The sequence below is a fragment of the Chelonia mydas genome, chromosome 3, assembly GCF_015237465.2.
Source record: "Chelonia mydas isolate rCheMyd1 chromosome 3, rCheMyd1.pri.v2, whole genome shotgun sequence".
In the NCBI taxonomy this organism is placed as follows: Eukaryota; Metazoa; Chordata; order Testudines; family Cheloniidae; genus Chelonia; species Chelonia mydas.
In genome coordinates this window covers 61,752,604-61,772,900 of record NC_057851.1, presented here as the reverse complement: position 1 = coordinate 61,772,900, position 20,297 = coordinate 61,752,604, and the positions used below count along the sequence as shown (strand labels likewise).

Below are 20,297 nucleotides of genomic sequence, written 5' to 3'. Positions count from 1 at the left end.
CAACATTATATAACAGACATCAGAGTTTAAAGGAAATTATTTCAGATCATTTGCAAGCAGAGGTCTTGCTGTTTTCACAAGAAGTAGGTGAGAAGAATCTTGTTCTGAGTGCAAGCCTGGCTGACTGTCAATATTTCTGATACATGTCATTCTAATGCAAATCTAGAAGATTCTCATTTAGGGACTTAACTACAAAGTGATTAGTGTTTTAACAGATTTCCCAAAAATTCGTGGTGTCAGCCAATATGTATACATATAAAGAAGTGAAAAGCTCTAACCTACCAAAACATTCCTTCAAAACTGGGACTGTTGTGTCAAAAATTGGAAATCAGCTCAACCAATAAAAATTATGCCTGCTCTTAGAGGATCCAGAATAAACCAAACAATGATAATTCAACTGTGACTATTAGTTAGTCAACCTAATTTAATTTCAACATGCTTTCAATGTCAAAATAAAATCCAGTAGATATTTTAGTAGAGAAATTTGCAGAGCTCCTGACTATCTTTAAGAGCTGTGACTTTTTAAGGTGACCTTCCTTCTGTGGTGATGAGTAATGGAAAAATGCACTCTGTATTTGCAAAGTAAATTGGCAATCCACAGCTACGCCCTCTGGATTTTAGTCTTCATCCCCCCTGAAAAATCAGACAAGTGATGAGAAAATTAGTATATGTGGATAGTTGTGCAGTCAAAATTAGAACAGATATGGAGGAAAAACAACTGGTTTTGGAAACAGCTCTTGAAAATGGGACCACATCTATCTATAGCATTGCACCAAAGTTGCTACAGTTAAAGTTGAGAAGGGACTCTATCAAATCTCCTGTTTTATTAACCAACCATATCTTTTTCAGCAAAACTATTTCAGCTGATATTAGTCTGAGGTGTGTGGGGTTTGTCTTGTTTGGACATTGGTAGGTTTTTGTGTGTTTGGTTTCTCACCAGCTGTACCCTTGTTGGGTTGGCTGGTTTTGAGTTTCAGGAAAAGATAAAGGTATGATTTTCAGTTTAATGTGGGTTTTCAACAATTTGGCAGGACTTTGTTTTTAAAACTTTAGGAAAAGCACTGCTAATACCATTTATTTTATGAGGATGTGAAGTTAGAGCTGAAATTTTACCTAACAATATTTATTATATTTATTTATAATAAAGTCTTTTATCCACTGGTCGCAAAGCACTTTAGAAAACAATCATCATCCCCATGTTAGAAATAGGGAAACTGAGGCACAGAGTGATTAAGCAATTTGCCCACAATCAGACAATGCATCAGTGGCAGGGCTGAGAACAGCACACAGCTCTTCTGAGTCATAGTCCCATGCTGAACACATTTTCCCACCCGCTGCCAACTTTAATGAAGCAAACTACAGTAACAGGGAAAAGTATGTATCAGGTCAGATATTGAAGAAAGAAACTGCAAGGTTTTCTCTCAAGAATCAGGCAGCTACATCTGAGAACAGTTAATTTGGTGTAGTGTAGTTTAGTGCTACAGCTTGAGTGTCACAGGAGCTGTTGATATATTTAAGACCATAAATGGCACTTCAAGAAGGGTATGTTTGCTTACTGCTGAGATTCTGTTCTATTTAGGTTCTTACCATACATTTATAAGGACGGACTCTGAACTAACATAACTGAGACCCAAGAAGGAAGTAAGGTGACACTAGAAGGGGATCTGACCAGAGGTGAAGTGAGGCCAATCACTAACAAAGGGTAGCAGAAGAGATGCTTGACAGTCCTGATAGTTCACCCTTCTCCATCAATCATTCTATCCTGTCCAGTTACACCAAAGACTTAAAAAACAGAGAATAGCAATAAAAGCTTCCTGGCACATTTGCACCCATAAACTCATCTTACGAGCTCACCTCTTTTGATGGCCCCATCCTCCCCCAGACACTGCAGAGGTCTCTGTGTATGAGCTGAAGATATATGTGGAGGAGTGGGTAGATGAGCTCAGGATGCAGTCTCTGTGCCCCATGAAAAGTCCCTGAAATACAGTCTGGGTCCTATTAACTCTTCCACAAAGTGTGAGGTCTCGCAGGGCCTAAACCTGGGCCTGTGGGTCCCCAAGCAGTTCCAGACCATGATCACTACCTGACAGCTCTCTAGAACCACTAGGGAAAGGGGCTTGCACAATTCTGGCCCACCCGTGCTCTTCTCATGAAGCTCTGGATTGGAGCAGATGTCTGGTTTCACTGATTGGCCCAGACATGCTATTTAAGCCAGAAGGAGGCACAGGCAGTTGTCTGAACAATTGCATGAACTCCTGATCTGCTGCTGTGCTGTACTGCACATTAGCTCCTGACTCTGGTTTGCCCTGGCATTATTCCCTGACTCCGATCTGATCCTTGATACTGCTGTCTGACTCTAACTGCAGTCCTGACCCTCAGTGTGATTCCTGACACTGATTCTAGCTCAGCCTTCGGCATGACTTCTGATCTAATGTTTGGCGTGATCCTGACCCCAGCTCTGGCTCTGGCTCTGTTTCCTGGATTCTGATCCTTGGCTCTGGCTCACTAGGCATGACCACCCACACCATAGTCCCTACACAGTTACCTTCAGCTGGGAATTCTGGGGGCACCCATGGTCCTGGAGGGTTCATGTAATAGTACTGCAGCTGTGTATCTTGGCCTCATGTGAATTCTGGGGAATGTGTCAGGTTTGGGAGAGTATTGAGTTTAAATCCTGTGAAGGTTGATCTGGGCCTAAACCAGGACTTTAGGACTAGGCCGTATAGTGAGGCCCATCATTGTGGTGTTCCATACCAGCAAGAGGAGCACTACATATTCTATGCCGTTTTATGTAGGCAGTAGCCTAAGAGATCTTGTATTAAAAGTTCTCTGCAAGAAATCCCACAGTTTTCTGACACTGCACATCCAAAGTTACCTGCTGTCAACCTATTTTGACAGCATATCAATTAAAGAGCTTTTGGATATAATTTCCACAGTATTTGCCTAATCTGGGCCCAAAATAATTGAAATATTATTCAAAATGTATTGAAATCGTGAAAACATCATACACTTATACATAATACATGGGTGAAAACATGTTTAAAAGGCTCTTTGCGTGTGCATGAAATTGTTAGAAAGACCAGAAGTCTGGTCCGTCTCATCCATATTATACACCAAATTTTCCTCATTGGTCATGCAAACAGATAATGTGTAATAATCAGCCATTTCTCTATTTTGGTAAAATTACTGGGGCAAAACGGTACCCCGCTCTTTAATTTTATCTATCATCAGCAATACTCATGGTTCAATATAGCTATTAATGTGTTCCATTTTGACTCCAGGCAAACTATTTGGATGATAAATGCATGGTATTTTAAATTAATTTCTTCCTAAATATTCATAGTTACATGTGGTTTCATGGCAAACAGCCTATTTTCCTTAGTGGCAGCATTGTATAAAAAGTACATAAAATCTTTACATCTTAAAGAGAGGTTTTGATGTCTCAAAGAATGATACATTTAATTTCAAACAAAACAAGGAGAGGGTAGGAACACAATGAAAGGTGCTTATACCTAGCACCACTACATTTTCTTAGCAATAACAATTAATATTTATAGGCTATTTCAAGCACAGCAATTAACATTGTCAACCATATAGATTTTCAAGAAGTAACTTAGTTGTTTTCTCCTAGACCTTTTCACTTTTCAGCCTCCAGTGTGCAAATACGGGAAACTTAACCCAGTACTGAGCCAGCCACTTGCAGCACAAAAAAAAAGAGACATTAGTAAAGCTTGGAGGCTTTGGATTTGACCAGTTAACACATGTATTCATACAGAACCAATATGGCCATGCTCAGTGATGGTGACTAAGATCAGGAAATCAGTCATCTAAAAGTCACATATAAAATCACCTTTTATAGCTGGTTTGCATTGTTATATGCCTCTAGCCTCAATCAAGGAGTCCACTCAAACATTTACATGTCAGGTGGTTTAAATACCATGAATGTGCTCAAGCATGGTTGGATTTGCATGTTGATAATCGATACATTGCTGAATCATTTCAACAGCACCTGCCAAAAGGATTTGATGACATCCCTAATGATGCAGGGTTCCACCCCAACTGCTCTGTGTGGTTTATAGACAAAAAGTGTAGAGACAGTACAAGAAAACGCTGTGCTCAGCAGTCAATATTTCAGGGGAAACAGGATGATGGACAGTCTACCTCCTCCAGCACCAGTTCCACACCTTTGCCTAGCTCCTGGAAGACACTTTCAGTCAAATATGGCCTCCGTGTGTGTGCATCAGGATCAGTCCCTGTCATCTGCGTCATATGCAAGAAAAGGGAGCTGTACATCACTGTGCCCCATAAACACAAGAAGGATCAATGAGTCCAGGCAGAAACCACAGGTGCAGGAAAGCTAAAAAGAGTTGCAGAGTTGAGAGGCTCAGAGCATGCTCATTCACATACAAGGTCAACATTGTGTGGCGGTTGAGTCACAGTTAGAGACTACACATGATTTTTGACACAGGCTGCAGATGAGGATGAGCCCACTCGTGCTGATCATCTGTACCTCAATGCCTACACAATTTTCTGCTATCATCCACCAGGTGCTCATTGTAGATGTTGCAGATAAGAGGAATTCCCCAGATTTTTATTGAGCTTCTAAACACGCATGAAGTCTTGATGTTTCAAATTACAGGTAAGAGAGACATTGTATAGGCAGACTTTTTCATAATCATTTAGGCACAGTCATGGTAGAGACAACTGGAACTGTAAACATCACAGCATTTTCTAACCTTTAAGTTTGTAGTAAATTTTGAATGCAATTGTAAAATATAAATTTAAAACACAGTAGCAAGACTCTTGCCTTACGAAAACAATCAATGTCCCTGTGGAGAACCCTATTTTTAGAAATCATGCATGGTTTTTATATTAGAGTTGACAGACTGAAATATCATCTGAAACGTGACTTTCCCTCAGCTCTCCTTTCATACCTCACACTGCAAGAACGTTAGTGAGATGATGTATGTTGACAAACTGTCAACACATATGCTTATTAATAGATTTCCTTATCAATCAGAGGCTGGATCAGATTCAGGCACAGGTGCTGGAACTAGAGGTGGCGGGGTGGGAGGGAGTGCTGCTGCACCCCATGACTTAAAGTAGTTTTCAAAATATAGAGGGTTTACAGGTTGGTTCAGTGGGTCTCAGCACCCCACTATACAAATTGTTCCAGCACCCCTGGATGCAAGGACAGCTCTGAGCAAAGAGGAGCAAATTCATTCTCCATCACAAGGTGATCTGCCATCTGATAGATCAACAGTTAAATACACCAGCTCATGATGTGAAGTCAGTTAGCCACACTGGTCATTAAGTGTGCATTGGCTGACAGTCCTGGAATGAGTTGTTCCTGGCCACCAACATCAGTTGACTTAACTATGGATGCTGCAAAGTTTGTTGTTCCAGTTGAACTTTACAATTTGGCCTGGATTATTCGAGCATCAGAGGCAGGCTGCTTCTGGTGAGTTATGTTGATCTTCCAGATGAGGTGGACCTGGGGCCAGTTTTGTTCATCATCTTTATTAATGATCTGGATGATGGGATTAATTCCACCCTCAGCAAGTTCACAGATGACATTAAGCTGGGGGGAGAAGTAGGGATAGGGTCCAGAGTGACGTAGACAAATTGGAGGATTGGGCCAAAAGAAATCTGATGAGGTTCAACAAGGACAAGTGCAGAATCCTGCACTTAGGAAGGAAGAATCCCATGCACCGCTACAGGCTGGGGACCGACTGGCTAAGCAGCAGTTCTGCAGAAAAGGACCTGGGGATTACAGTGGATGAGAAGCTGGACATGAGTCAGCAGTGTGCCCTTGTTGCCAAGAAGGCCAACAGCATATTGGGCTGTATTAGTAGGAGCTTTGCCAGCAGATCGAGGGAAGTGATTATTCCCCTCTATTGGGCTCTGGTAAGGCCACATTTGAACTATTGCATCCAGTTTTGGGCCCCCCACTACAGAAAGGATGTGGACAAATTGGAGAGAGTACAGCAGAGGGCAACATAAATGATTAGGGGGCTGGGGCACATGACTTACGAGGAGAGGCTGAGGGAACTGAGCTTATTTAGTCTGCAGAAGAGAAGAGTGAGGGGGGATTTGATAGCAGCCTTCAACTACCTGAAGGGGGTTTCCAAAGAGGATGGAGCTCAGCTGTTCTCAGTGGTAGCTGATGACAGAACAAGGAGTAATGGTCTCAAGTTGCAGTGGGGGAGGTTTAGGTTGGATATTAGGAAACATTATTTCATTAGGAGGGTGGTGAAGCACTAGAATGGGTTACCTAGGGAGGTGGTGGAATCTCCATCCTTAGAGGTTTTTAAGGCCTGGCTTGACAAAGCCCTGGCTGGGATGATTTAGTTGGGGTTGATCCTAATTTGAGCAGGGGGTTGGACTAGATGACCTCCTGAGGTCCCAACCCTAATCTTCTATGATTATTTGATTCTAAGAAGAACCTCCACTATCTCAGTGGAAAGAGGCACAGGCTGAAGCAATTTCTGGGACAGTGACAGACAAAACCAGACTACTCATCTTCCCTAAAAGGTGTAGAAAAGCTCACCTAAAAGGTCAGTGCTGTCCCTGAAACAGCAGCAGAGCAAGGCAATGACTTTAGGTGGTCTCTGGGGCTGTGAAAGACTAAGTCAGCCCACCTGGCTTGTGTGAAGGGAAGATAAGATCATCCAGTGCTTGAGTGAATTAGTGAGTCATTAGGCAGTTTCCACAGTATGCATCCGATGAAGTGAGCTGTAGCTCACGAAAGCTTATGCTCAAATAAATTGGTTAGTCTCTAAGGTGCCACAAGTACTCCTTTTCTTTTTAGTGAGTCATTACTGGCTGCTAAATCTTAACAGGAGGTTTTAATCTCTCCTCTGATGCTATCTAAAATCCTTTGTGGTTTACTCTCATGTTTTATCCAGTATTTTCAGCCACTTATTTGGTTGAATGCAGATCCTTTTTCTTAGTAAAAGAATCTCTCAGTTGCTGGCACCACCCTTATGGTCTTGAATTTTCATGACAGCTCTGGTGGGCCAAGGATCAGAATAGGAAGAAGGATAGGATCTCCCCACCCCACAGCTCAGAATCTGAGGGACAAACTCACTATTAGAGCTGATCAGAACATTTTAATCAAAAATTCATTTAAATAAAATATGCTGTTTTGACAAAACATATAAATTTCCACAAAAAATATGTTGGATAGGTGGAGGGTGGGTAGTGGGGGCAGATCAGAGACCTCCTAGACTTCTCCTGATGCCAGTCATGTTTTGAGGTTTTTTTTTTAAATAAATTTGCTTGGGGATTGAATATATTCCCAAATGACTTTGGGGAATAAGCAGTTCTCCTAACCTAGAGGGAGTCCAAAGTTATGCCTTCCCTAGTGTGATGAGGCAAGGCCAGATGGCTATAGGAAAGTTGTGAGGAACAGGTATATTAGCCCCAGGCTAAACAAATCCCTGGTACCATGGTAACCAAATGGCAGTTGCTCCAGGTTAATCAAGACACCTGGGGCCAATTAAGATCTTTCTAGAAAGCAGTGGAGATAGCTAAGTTGATTGGGACATCTGAAGCCAATCAAGGGCTGGCTGGAACGAGTTTAAAAGCTTCCCAGTTAGTCAGTGAGGTGTGTGTGTCAAGAGCTGTAGGAGGAAGCTGCGCTGCTGGAGAAACTAGTCAGTACAAACCCTATCAGGCACAAGGAAGGAGACCCTGAGGTAAGGTTGAAGTAGATATTGAGGAAGTGGTGGGGGCTGCTGTGGGGAAGTGGCCCAGGGAATTGTACTTGTCCTGTTTCAAAAGGTCCACTCACAATAACTGCTACTATTAGGGTCCCTGGGCTGGGGCACGGAGTAGAGAGTGGGCCTGGGATCCCCCTCCCCCCCCCCCCGATTAATCACAGAAACTGTGAGACAACAGAGACTGTGTGATGGAGGGTTGCTTCTTCCCATCTCCCTTGCTGGCTTATGATGAAAATGGCTCAGTAGACTGTGACCCTTGCCTCTAGAGAGAGAAGGACTATGTGAAGGGTCACAGTGAGCCTCTGAGGCTAGCGTAAATCCACCTGGAAGCGTGGGACCCACTGAGACAAGGTTGGAGCTTTGTCACACTAGAAAGGACAGACATCCCTACAGAGTTCACAATCAGCTTAAAGGTTCCCCTCAGCAGGAAAAGAGGGTGCCATGCTGTTCTCAGCAGCTGTCTAGCCATCTTATATGTACTGGTCAGCTATTTGCTGTCTGTCTAACTTAAAATATGAGGTTTTCTGTTACTTCCTAGAAATTTTTTTTAAACATAATCCTAGCCAGAGTTCTTCTGATCAATTGCCTGAGCGATATTTCCCAGGACTCCCACAGGCTTTCTGCTACCATCCTCAGCTCCTCTCTCATGACTTGTTGAGCATTATGAATTTAGCGTGAAAGGGCAGGTGTCTTGTCCCAGAAATCACTTTTCTCTGCATATGGGATAGGTCTTAGGGAAAACCCCTGGATTCAACCCTATCTGACTTGCCTAGAAACAAATCTGTCTTCCTGTGTTGGCTTCCAAGAAAAGAGGGAAAAGTTACTCCTTTGCAGTCAGAAGGTTCCTTCCCCAGTATCAGGGTTACTCCAGTTTTAGGGAAGGGGTGTAACAGTAGCCATTGAAATCAGTGGATTCTGACCCTTGTCATGTGACAGAAGTATTAACATTTTTACTCTTTTTCGTATCCCAGGAGTAAGAAAAAGCCTTCCTTCTCAGCCCTGAAGTAGGGGACTACACACCTTTCCCCCCATTATGGACTTGCTTTGGGAAGGAGGATTTCACTATTTATTTATTTTACCCTAATGAGAAGCCATCGCCTTGGATTCCTGGATCCCTTCCCATGGTCTTCCAAGGGTATTCTCATTTTCTTCAGCTCTTTTCTCTTCACACATCAGAAAAGGCCCTTTTCTGCAAATTGTCTCTAGGAATTGAGGATCGTGATCCTGGATCAAGGTGAACAGCTTTTTTTTTTTTGGCTTACTCCAGGTTCACTGTGACCCCAAAGAAGGAGGCATGAGACCTTCTGATGGGAGAAGACATGTTCTAGCTGTATATTTTAGGTACTTATATGGCCCCTATTGCTGTAGTATCTGAGTGCTTCAAAATCTTTAATATATTTATTCTCACAACACCCCTGTGAGGTAGGGAAGCATTGATTCCCATTTTACAGATGGGGAACTGAGGCACAGAACAGAGACTATGTGATTTGCCCATGGTCACACAATAAATTTATGGTGAAGCAGGAAATTGAACCTGGATCTCCAAAGTGCCAGGCCAGTGCCCTAACCTCTCCTAAGGAAATCTCAGATCCAAAATGGACTCTCTCTTAGCCATTGTGATAATTACTCCTGGGGGAATTCAGCACCACTACACGTGCAGAATTCATGTCCCCCACAGATCCCCCCCACCCCGCAGAAAGTTTTACATAAACTCCCTCAGTCTATGGGTTGTTGGATTAGCCTTCTTAGCATCCAGAAAGCGTATCCTCCTACAGTCAGGAAACAAAAAAAGCAGTGGCTATGTATCTAATACCTAAGGTGGATGCAAATCTTCTTTTTGTTCTTCTTGATGGAGGCGGTTCTCCTCAGTAACACTTCTCATTCTGGTTCAATTCAGCTGCACAGTGGACTGGCTGAGCTGATCCAAATTCTTCCAAGGGAGGGGCCCCTAAAGGTAAAAGTCTTCGAGCAGATCCCCCAAAACTGGGAATCCCTGTTGTAGAGCTGTTCACAACAAAATTCCGTGGCAGGTGCTCCATTTATTTATTTGGGGCATGTAGTCTTAGTTTGCATGATGAGTCCGGTGGCACCTTAAAGACTAAGATGTATTTGGGCATTAGCTTTTGTGGGTAAAAAACCCCACTTCTTCAGATGCATGGAGTGAAAATTACAGATACAGGCATAAATATATATATTGGCACACGAAGAGAAGGGAGTTAGCTTACAAGTGGAGAATGAATGTTGAAGCCCAATGTAGTCAGGGTGGATGTTGTCCACTCCCAATAATTGATGAGGAGGTATCAATACCAAGAGAGGGAAAATTGCTTTTGTATTCAAGCCCAAATTGATGGAGTTAAGTTTGCAAATGAATTGTAGCTCAGCAGTTTCTCTTTGAAGTCTGTTTTTGAATTTCTGTTGTTGCTGAAGAATGGCTACTTTTAAATCTGTTATTGACTGTCCAGGGAGACTGAAGTGTTCTCCTACTGGCTTTTATAGGTTACCATTCCTGATGTCTGATTTATGTCCATTTATCTTTTTACATAGAGACTGTCCAGTTTGGCCAATTACATGGCAGAGGGGCATTGCTGGCACATGATGGCATATATCACATTAGTAGATATGCAGGTGAATGAGCCTCTGATGGTGTGTTTGGGTCCTATGGTGGTGTTGCTAGAGTGGATATTGGGACAGAGAAGGCAACAGGGTTTGTTACAGGGATTGATTCCTGGGTTAGTGTTTCTGTGGTATGGTGGGTAGTTGCTGATGAGTATTTGCGTCAGGTTGGAGAGCTGTCTGTAAGCTAGCATTGGCCTGCCTCCCAAGGCCTGTGAGAGTCGGGGGATTGTTTTCCAGGATAGGTTGTAGATCGCTGATGATGTGCTGGAGAGGTTTTAGCTCGTGGCTGTACGTGATGGCCAGTGGTGTTCTGTTGTTTTCCTTGTTGGGCCTGTCCTGTAGTAGGTGACTTCTGGGTACCTGACTCGCTCTGTCAATCTGTTTCCTCAGTTCCTCAGGTGAGTAGTGTAGTTTTAAGAATGCTTAGTAGAGCTCTTGTAAGTGTTTGTCTCTGTCTGAGGAATTGGAGCAAATGCGGTTGTATCTTAGGGCTTGGCTATAGACAATGGATCGTATGATGTGTTTGGATGGAAGCTGGAGGCATGTGGGTAAGTATACCGGTCAGCAGGTTTCTGGTATAGGGTGGTGCTTATCTGACCAAACACCTACAAGATCTCTACCAAGCATTCTTAAAACTACAATATCCACCTGGGGAAGTGAGGGAACAGATTGACAGAGTGAGACGGGTACCCAGAAGTCACCTAGTACAATCACCTCATTGTTTTTGTGGATACAGACTAACACGGCTACCCCTCTAATACTTGATATACTTGTTTACTGGATATATGATATGTCTTTGACAGTGTGCAATATATAAATAAAACATCTGTTTAATTCAATAAGTGTTTTTAGTCATCTGATCAAATACTCAGCTTTCACTCCAATTTTTAATAAGAACAATCAGAGTGAAAAAAAATTCAGAGTCTAACACAGCATCTCCTTCTCTGTCAACTAAGGGTAGGTAAAGACCAAGTTTAAGTCTTTTGTGATGACACACAAAACTAAGATCCTACTTGATGTTCCTATTGTAAAAAACAAACAAAAAAACCAAGGATCATAAAGTCTTGAGCGAAGGGGCAGTTTAACTGTGGTGTAGATATTTTGGCTCAGGCTTAAGCCTGAGTCCTGGGATCCTATCAGGAGTGCAATCCTGAAAGTCTGCACAATTAAACAGCCCCTGAGCCCGAGTCAGCTGACCTGGGCCAGTCATGGGTGTCTATTGCAATGTAGATCTACGCAAGGCAGGGTACCACAGAACTCACAGCTTGAGGGGAGAGTGGAGGCTATGGTAGCTTTAATTCATACTTGTGCCTGACTGAGCTTTATCTTTTTCCCAGTAGTTGGAGATGCCCCCAGCATATTTAGACAGCGCCAAGGACCACTCTAAGTTGTGGCAGCCTTCCCAGACTCACTAACAGACCACTTATCCTCCCAGGTCATATGGAAAAGACACAGACTCTACAGTCTTGTCATGGGTGACCCCCATCTGTGCATGCACAAACAAATAAAACAAACTTTGAAAGCTAATTAGACCTCTCTGAACTGAACTTTCTCCCCATATTGATGAAAAATACACTGGTTTTCTCAGCCTGAAGATTCTCTTTCTCCACTTTTGTGGGGAGGAGAGTATCCTTAAGAGTTTAAATTATGGAACTGGTGCAGAAAGACAAGATCAGGGGAGAGAATTTTTTTCCTATGAGATAATTAAAAAAGTGCCTTATAAAACTCAGAGTTTTGAGAAGAAAGTGCCACACATACGTATCAAACTGAAAAAAGCAGGTCATCTGCTCCGAGCTAGCAGACTTATTACTAACCTCAAATACAAATCTGAACATAGAGCGCTGTTTGGAATGTCCAATTAAAGTGGCAGGAGGGTGACTTATTGACTTTTCCTCTCCATTGTTTATCATTCTTTCTCAAAGGCTTAAAAATAATCTTTTTTTCCATACCAATTATGTCCTTTTCCATTTGAAAAACAGTGATTTACACACACAGCTCAAATTAACCTGTTTCAGCTGTTTCTGTTTTGTAACAAGTACTGATGTATCACCTTATCACATCAAAATCTCTCCGAACCAAACTATATCATCCCAGTTCTGGGAACAGTATTCATTAGTTAACTCTTTTGCAAAGAAAGCATAAAACATTGGGCTTTTGTGGGAGACCTACAAACCATAGGCAATTAAAGTAAGTCTCTAACAATCACAGTAGTACCTTTCCATTAAAAGATTCTAACAATTGTAAATGAGATTAAACTTCTGCATGTAAACAAACTGCCACTAGCTTGTTTGCTGCCACGTCTAGATCCTGAGGCTCCTAAAACATGTACCTCAGAACTTGCTGAGATTTCTTGGTCTAGTTTTTCATCTGGTCTGCTCAGTGCATGGTCTTTATATTCTTTCTCCTTTTTGTTATCCCTTACTACAGTGTCTCATGCTGTATATTGGGCTGTGAAAGAGTACTGAGGACTCAGTCCAGCTCTTCAGAGAACTGACATGTTTTTTCCTTCCACGTATTACTATTATCCCAAGTCTTACTGTACTCAACCTTAGCTTAGATTCCTTGATCTTTTCACAGCACTACTTGCCTCTCCAAGTGATGACTATCTCAGCTAGTCACTTGAATTCCTCATCATACAAAAAAGAATTGCTTATGATTGAATTCAGCTGGGCTTTCATCTCCTTATGATGGTCATCAGTGTTCACAGGCCAGCTGCCAAAACACCCATAGGAAGGCCACCTCTGAGAAATATTATTGACTGAAGCAAAAGAAGTTGATCCCTGGGAAAACAGTATAAAAATGAACTCCAGAGTGTGCACGATTTATATGGGTAAATGACTTCTGGCAAACTTGACCTTTGTGCAGTGGAGTACAGAAAGCAGACCACACAAGCCACATTAGCAGGATCAGATAACACAGTGGTAAAAGTCCTTGTGTGCCACAACAGCTTCCACCACTGGTAGAGTTGCAAGGGTCAGGTTACCTATACAAAGAATATAACACCCCTGGAGCTTATGTGTGAGCTATTGTTTAGATCAGAGGTGGGCAAACTACAGCCCACGGGCCACATCCGGCCCGCGGGACCCTCCAGCCCGGCCCCTGAGCTCCTGGCCCAGGAGCCTCACCCCCATCCCCTCCCCTGCTGTTCCTCCTCCCGCACAGCCTCAGCTCACTGCGCCGCCGGTGCAATGCTCTGGGCGGGGGGGCTGCAAGCTCCTGGAGCAGTGCAACTGCAGAGCCCCAGCCTGACCTGGTAAGGGGGCAGGGAGGGTTGGATAGAGGGCAGGGGAGCTCGAGGGGATAGTCGGGGCCGGGGGTGTGGATAGGTGTCAGGGCGGTCAGAGGACAGGAAACAGGGGGGTTGAATGGGGGTAGGGGTCCCGAGCAGTCAGGAAGGAGAGGAGGGGTTTGATGGGACGGTGGGGGTCAGTCAGGGGAGGCGGGTCCGGGGGCAGTCAGGGGATAGGGAGCAGGGGGTGGTGGATGGGGCAGGAGTCCCGAGCTGGGGGTACACATCAGGGGACAGGAAATGGGGCAGGGGGGGTTGGATGGGGTAGGAGTCCTGGGGCGGGGGCCGTCGGGGGGGGGCGTCGGATAGGGGTTGGGGGCCAGGCCATGCCTGGCTGTTTAGGGAGGCACAGCCTCTCCCAACCAGCCCTCCATACAATTTTGGAAACCCGATGTGGCTCTCAGGCCAAAAAATCATGTAAACCAGCGACGGGCAAACTAACGTCTTCAACACCAATTAGCAAGGTTAGATGACAACACAATTGTAAAAACACATGCACCCTGTTTGTTTACACTTCAGCTGCAGAAAAATACTTACAGGTTTTCCTAGTGTTCACAAAGATTTTAAAAGGAGCAATGCACATACAACATTGAAAATAAAAAGCTAAATATAGAGGAGACTGCAAAAGGAAAAGATTAGTGCTTTTAAAAATTATAAAAGGCATATCAATGTTGGTGAAATTTAATGACCTGTGATATAGAGGAGGTCAGACTAGACAATCTAATGGTTAAGGCTAAGATTTAGTCACCAGTATTTTTAGTCAAAGTCATGGACAGGTCACGGGAAATAAACCAAAGAAATCACAGCCCGTCATCTGTTCATGACTTTGACTATATAAATACCCCTGACTAAAACTTAGCAGCTCCTGGCACTGGACAGCTAGCCCCTACACAAGGTTCCCCAGCAGCTGACCCTAGGATTAGCCTCACCGGCCAGTGCAGCTGCGAAAGTCACAGAATCCATTGTGATGGGTTGGGTCACAGAAACCCCCCCAAGACTGTCACTAGATGTGCTGGAATACCACTGAGAACAAACCCCCCAGCCAGAAAAGGCTTCCCTTCACTCCCATCTTGCTGAGTTAGACACACAAGTTGGCACCAGCACAGACCAAGAGGTTGGGCCAGGCCCCCCTGCAGTTCACAGAAACTAAGATTCACTTAGCCCAGGGGCTTCTCAGTTAACAGGGACTTTCCCAGCACCCAGTCTTTCTGGGAGTTTAAACCTCAAATGAATCCGCTTTACTTTGTATAGAGCTTATAAAGTGTAAACTCATAAATTGTCCTCCCTCTACAAGACTGATAGAGATATGCACAGCTGTTTGCTCCCCCGGGTATTAATTACTTACTCTGATTTAATTAATAAGCAAAAAAGTGATTTTATTAAGTATAAAAAGTAGGATTTAAGTAGTTTCAGGTAATAACAGACAGAACAAAGTAAGTTACCAAGTAAAATAAATCAAAATAGCAAGGCTAACTTACTACACTAAGGATCTAGTTACAAATACTAACTTCTCTCCCTAGATATTACCTCAGGTACAGTACTTTTCGGACCAACATTGTAGTTTATAGCCTGGGTCCAGCAATCACTCACACCCCTGTAGTTACAGTCCTTTGTTCTAGCTTTTTTCAGGCATCTCTTTGGGTAGAGAAGCCATCTCTTGAGCCAGCTGAAGATAAAATGGAGAGGCTTCCTGGGCCTTTTATAGTCTCTCTCGTGGACGGAAACCCCTTTGTTCTTCTGTGCAAAATCACAGCAACAAGATGGAGCTTGTAGCCACCTGGGCAAGTCACATGTCCATGAATGATTCAGCTTTTTGCAGGCCAACGCCATTGTTTACATGTCAGTTTGAGCGTTCCCAGGAAAGCTCAGATGTGGATTGGCATCTCCCAAAGTCCATTGTTAGTTAAGTACTCCCAATTACTTGAATAGCCCCTTCACAATATATTGGCCAAACCTCCCTTATGTGTTTCCTACAGCAAACACTTCAAATACAAGCATATAACCAATGCTCATAACTTCAGACATAAAAATGAAACATGCATAGAAATAGGATGAATATATGAAGTAGATCATAACCTTTGCAAAGATATGTTACATGGCATACCTAGCACAAAGCATATTCCAGTTATTTTATATTTACACTTATAAGCATATAGAGTGCAATGTTACATCCGTGACTTCCGCGACAGAATCTCATCCTTACTAATGGTCCCTTCTAGCCTTCAATTCTGTATCTATGAAATTCTATCAAATGAGGTTTGGGGCCACATACCTGCTCATGTGGCCTGTTTCTAAACACTCTGCATCAACAGACTGGACTGAAAAAAATATGAGCCATTTTCAATTGTCCCTGATACTCATGCAATCCCACTGACATCCTTTCACAAATGTTGTTTGAGAGCAGTGTTTGGTGGTGAGTCTTCAGGTCACAAAACTTAACAGTCAGGAGCAAGGTCACTCAAACTGTGCCTAGATGAGGTAGTTGGCAGCCCTGGGTCCCCATCTATCCGCAATATTTCCTTATTACAGTCCAGGTACTGCAGAGGTGACATTCAACATTTTTATATGAGCTGCTGAGATCTAGATAGACCATGGTATGTTGGGTTCTGCAGTGTCCACGGTCTTTGCACTTTCTTATTAGAGATAAGAGAACCATAACTGTGTTCAATATATGACTACGAGTTATCCACAACACCCCTTCCATCTCCTGCCTCTTCCAGTTTTATTGCGGGGGATTATGGAGCACTTCTACATTATGATATGAATGCTAGTCTAAATTTGGACTATTTTTTGGTATAAGAACTGGATGGAATGCGAGGGCTCTATTTTCCATTTCTTTAAGGGATGGAATTTTCTGCTGAACAAATCAGAGGGACATGTGACCAGGGGTTGTTGCAGAAGCTGGGGTCCTGGAAGCTCCCCCAAGTACAAGCTGTACAAGCTGGATTATGGCAAATGTTTTGATAAAATGCTCCAGTTTAAAAGTAGCCCCACGTCTGAGACTGTAACATCTGTATGTCTGGCAAGAACATTCATGGACTACGAAACTCCATCCTATGGCACCTGGTACCAGTGTTGTATATCCCAGGTGCATGGTGCCAACACAGTGTATACCATGGTGACTGCATTGTACGGACACTGGCATTGCCTTCAAACATCATCACAGTGCGTTGTGATTTGCTGTGTTGCCAACTCATCATTTTTTTCTGAGTAACAGGATTTTAGCGGGGGCTGGAGCAAGTCTCACGATGAGAAACTCCAGTTTTCTAGCAACGTTGACCCTGAGTGGCTGCCTGCCCCACTTGCCTACCTAGTGAGCTGAACAACTGCTGGCACAGCTCTCTCTCCCCCTCCATTCACCAACCCAAAGCCATCTGGGGGGTGGGAGAGGGGAGAGCTAAAGAACCCAGGCAGTTCAGGGCAGCCACACTCCCTTCCAGTAAGCAATATGCCCAGGATGGTATCTATGTGTCTTCCTCGCCCCGCAGCAACAAGGCTGAGAAGGGGCAGAAGAGGCCCCTGGAGCCGACACCCCTGCCCCCAGTCTGGAACGGGGAGAGGGAGTGGACCCCACTGTAGCCCACCCTAGGCCCGGAAAAGGTGTGTGTGTTGGGGGGGTGAAGAGCCCCTGGAGGAGCAGAGGTGCTGGGGGCTGAACTGCTGTACAGAATAGATTTGGAGGTGGGGACAGAATTAACTGCTGGGCAGGATGGGCAGATGTGGTAGTGAGCGCGCCCACATCAGGGGTCAAGATAATCTTAGCACTAAATTTGGGAGATCAGGCAACACTAACTGCCCCACACCTTCCCTGGGCATGGGCGGGGTGGGAGGTCAACAGCGGGAGACTGAACAAAACTCTAATAGCTTCAAACAAACAAAACCCAACAAAAAGAAAAGGAGTACTTGTGGCACCTTAGAGACTAACCAGTTTATGAGCTCATGCTCAAATAAACTGGTTAGTCTCTAAGGTGCCACAAGTACTCCTTTTCTTTTTACGAATACAGACTAACACGGCTGTTACTCTAAAACCCAACAAATCTCTCTTTTGGGGGGGGGGGGCGTCTGACTCGTGATTTTGGATCTTTGAGGCTGGCAATGCGCTGCTTCTCCTCCCTCACATTAAAGCAGGCTCTCCCGGGAGCGGGGTGGCATCTCCCCGTCCCTAGAAATGTCCTGCCCGTGCTCATGACCCCTGCAGCAATGAACCGTCCCTGTGCGGAACAAGGGACCGGAAAGCGCGCTGCCCACGATGCCGGGCTCTCAACCGCCGCCACACACGCGCGCCCAGCCCAGCCCAGCCCTGCCTCGCCCAGCCCCGCCCCGCCACGCGCACCTAGCCCCGTCAGCGGTGCCCGCCCTCTGACCCCGCGTGCCAGTCACTCCTGGCTCCCTGCCCGAAGGCGCTGGCCGGAGCGGTGGCTACCGTCAGCCAATAGGCGTGCGGGATACACAGCGCTCCCGCCAATCCCGTGAGCTCTTGTTTCGGTGTGGGCACTCAGCAGCCGTTCCCTCTCCTGCCCCCCCGGCCCTAGGCTGTAGCCGTGGCCGCCGCCGCCGCCCCGCTCCGCTCGGGCAGTCTGAGCCCTTTGGCAGCCTGGCCCTGAGTGGGAGGCACTGAGGATGAGTCCCCGCGCCGCGCAGCGCGCGTCCCGCCGACCCTGTCCGAGCCCTTTCATCTAGCGACTGGTGAGGAGGCGCAGAGTCCTGCCGACGTGTCGGGCGGGCGGCGGGGACCGGTTCCCGGGGCGGGGGGACGGAGACCAAGGCGAGAGACAGACAGACAGGCGGGAGGCGGGAGCTGGCCGGGAGGCGGACAGGGGGCCCGAGGGGGAAAGGGGCGTGAACTCTCCCAGGAGGCAGAGTCATAGGCGGGTGTGAGGGGGCGAGACTCGGGGGGAAGACGGACAGACTCGCTGGCGGAGGGAAGATGGACAGACAGGCTCAGGGAGGGGCGGGGCCGCCGCACAGCTGGTGGAGGAGAGCGGCGCTGAGGCTGGCGGTAGCTCAGTCCGAGCCCTCCCCTGGCAGCCCCCTCGCCATAGGAGCCTGAATGGGGAGGTGTGTGCACCGTGTCCCAGACACAGACCCCTGCCTGGCACTGACGCTTTGAAACGCCTTAAAGGGACCACAGGAGGGATCTGGGCAGCTGTCCTTATCCAGACAGACAGCCTCCAAAGTCCTCTTCCTTTCATGGGCTCTCGGGTTATTTATTCTAGACCTCTTGGCAGTGGCCTCCAGTGATGTTGGCTTCAAACCCGGTGTACAGAAACATTCTTGGAGAAGTACCAAAGTGATGAAACTTTTTAATAGATTTCAAAAAACCAGAGATCTTTCTGGGTTTTCTTGGTGCTCCACCACCTTTTCTTTAGTTTGGTCTCACTTCTCTTTCCACTGAGGAGATTGGCTGCTGCCTGTCTTATAGAATCATAGAATATCAGGGTTGGTAGGGACCTCAGGAGGTCATCTAGTCCAACCCCCTGCTCAAAGCAGGACCAATCCCCAACTAAATCATCCCAGCCAGGGCTTTGTCAAGCCTGACCTTAAAAACTTCTAAGGAAGGAGATTCCACCACCTCCCTAGGTAACGCATTCCAGTGTTTCACCACCCTCCTAGTGAAAAAGTTTTTCCTAATATCCAACCTAAACCTCCCCCACTGCAACTTGAGACCATTACTCCTCGTTCTGTCATCAGGTACCACTGAGTACAGTCTAGATCCATCCTCTTTGGAACCCCCTTTCAGGTAGTTGAAAGCAGCTATCAAATCCCCCCTCATTCTTCTCTTCCGCAGACTAAACAATCCCAGTTCCCTCAGCCTCTCCTTATAAGTCATGTGTTCCAGTCCCCTAATCATTTTTGTTGCCCTCCGCTGGATGTTTTCCCATTTTTCCACATCCTTCTTGTAGTGTGTGGCCCAAAACTGGACACTGTACTCCAGATGAGGCCTCGCCAATGTCAAATAGAGGGGAACGATCACGTCCCTCGATCTGCTGGCAATGCCCCTACTTATACATCCCAAAATGCCATTGGCCTTCTTGGCAACAAGGGCACACTGTTGACTCATATCCAGCTTCTTGTCCACTGTAACCCCTAGGTCCTTTTCTGCAGAACTGCTGCCTAGCCATTCGGTCCCTAGTCTGTAGCGGTGCATGGGATTCTTCCGTCCTAAGTGCAGGACTCTGCACTTGTCCTTGTTGAACCTCATCAGATTTCTTTTGGCCCAATCTTCCAATTTGTCTAGATCACTCTGCACCCTTTCCCTACCCTCCAGCATATCTGCCTCTCCTCCCAGTTTAGTGTCATCTGCAAACTTGCTGAGGGTGCAATCCACACCATCCTCCAGATCATTTATGATACAAACCACCCACCTTTTAAATAATAAATAACGCATTTCAGATAAAAGTTTCGTAATAGATATTTGGCAGCGTGTGTACTGAATTTATTTATGAAATTCACACTTTAAGTGGTAAATCCACCAAATAATTTTAAATTCAGTGAAATGTTGAAAAAAGTATTGTTGGTTCACCATAATATATTATAAGGTGTGAACATTGTTTGACACATAGAGCTTAATCAAGGATCCAGCATATGGTTCCAGTAAATGGGTGGGGGGAGCTGTAGTGTGTGTGTGTGCGTGCATGCATGCCTGTATGTGTTTGAATAGACAATAT

The 20,297-nt window shown here is 45.2% G+C and overlaps 1 protein-coding gene across 5 annotated transcripts in view; it reads left to right on the top strand.

Moving 5' to 3' along the window:
- Positions 1–17,945: 17,945 nt before the first annotated feature.
- Positions 17,946–20,297, top strand: part of IBTK (inhibitor of Bruton tyrosine kinase) — a 103,278-nt gene continuing 100,926 nt past the window's right edge. For 4 of the 5 annotated variants that reach the window (XR_006289466.1, XM_043542565.1, XM_037894377.2 and 1 more), the window contains exon 1: positions 18,098–18,315. The gene's annotated coding sequence lies outside the window, so the exon portion shown is untranslated. Of the gene's footprint in view, positions 18,316–20,297 lie in introns of all 5 variants that reach the window. The other variant, XM_037894376.2, reaches the window with a different exon arrangement.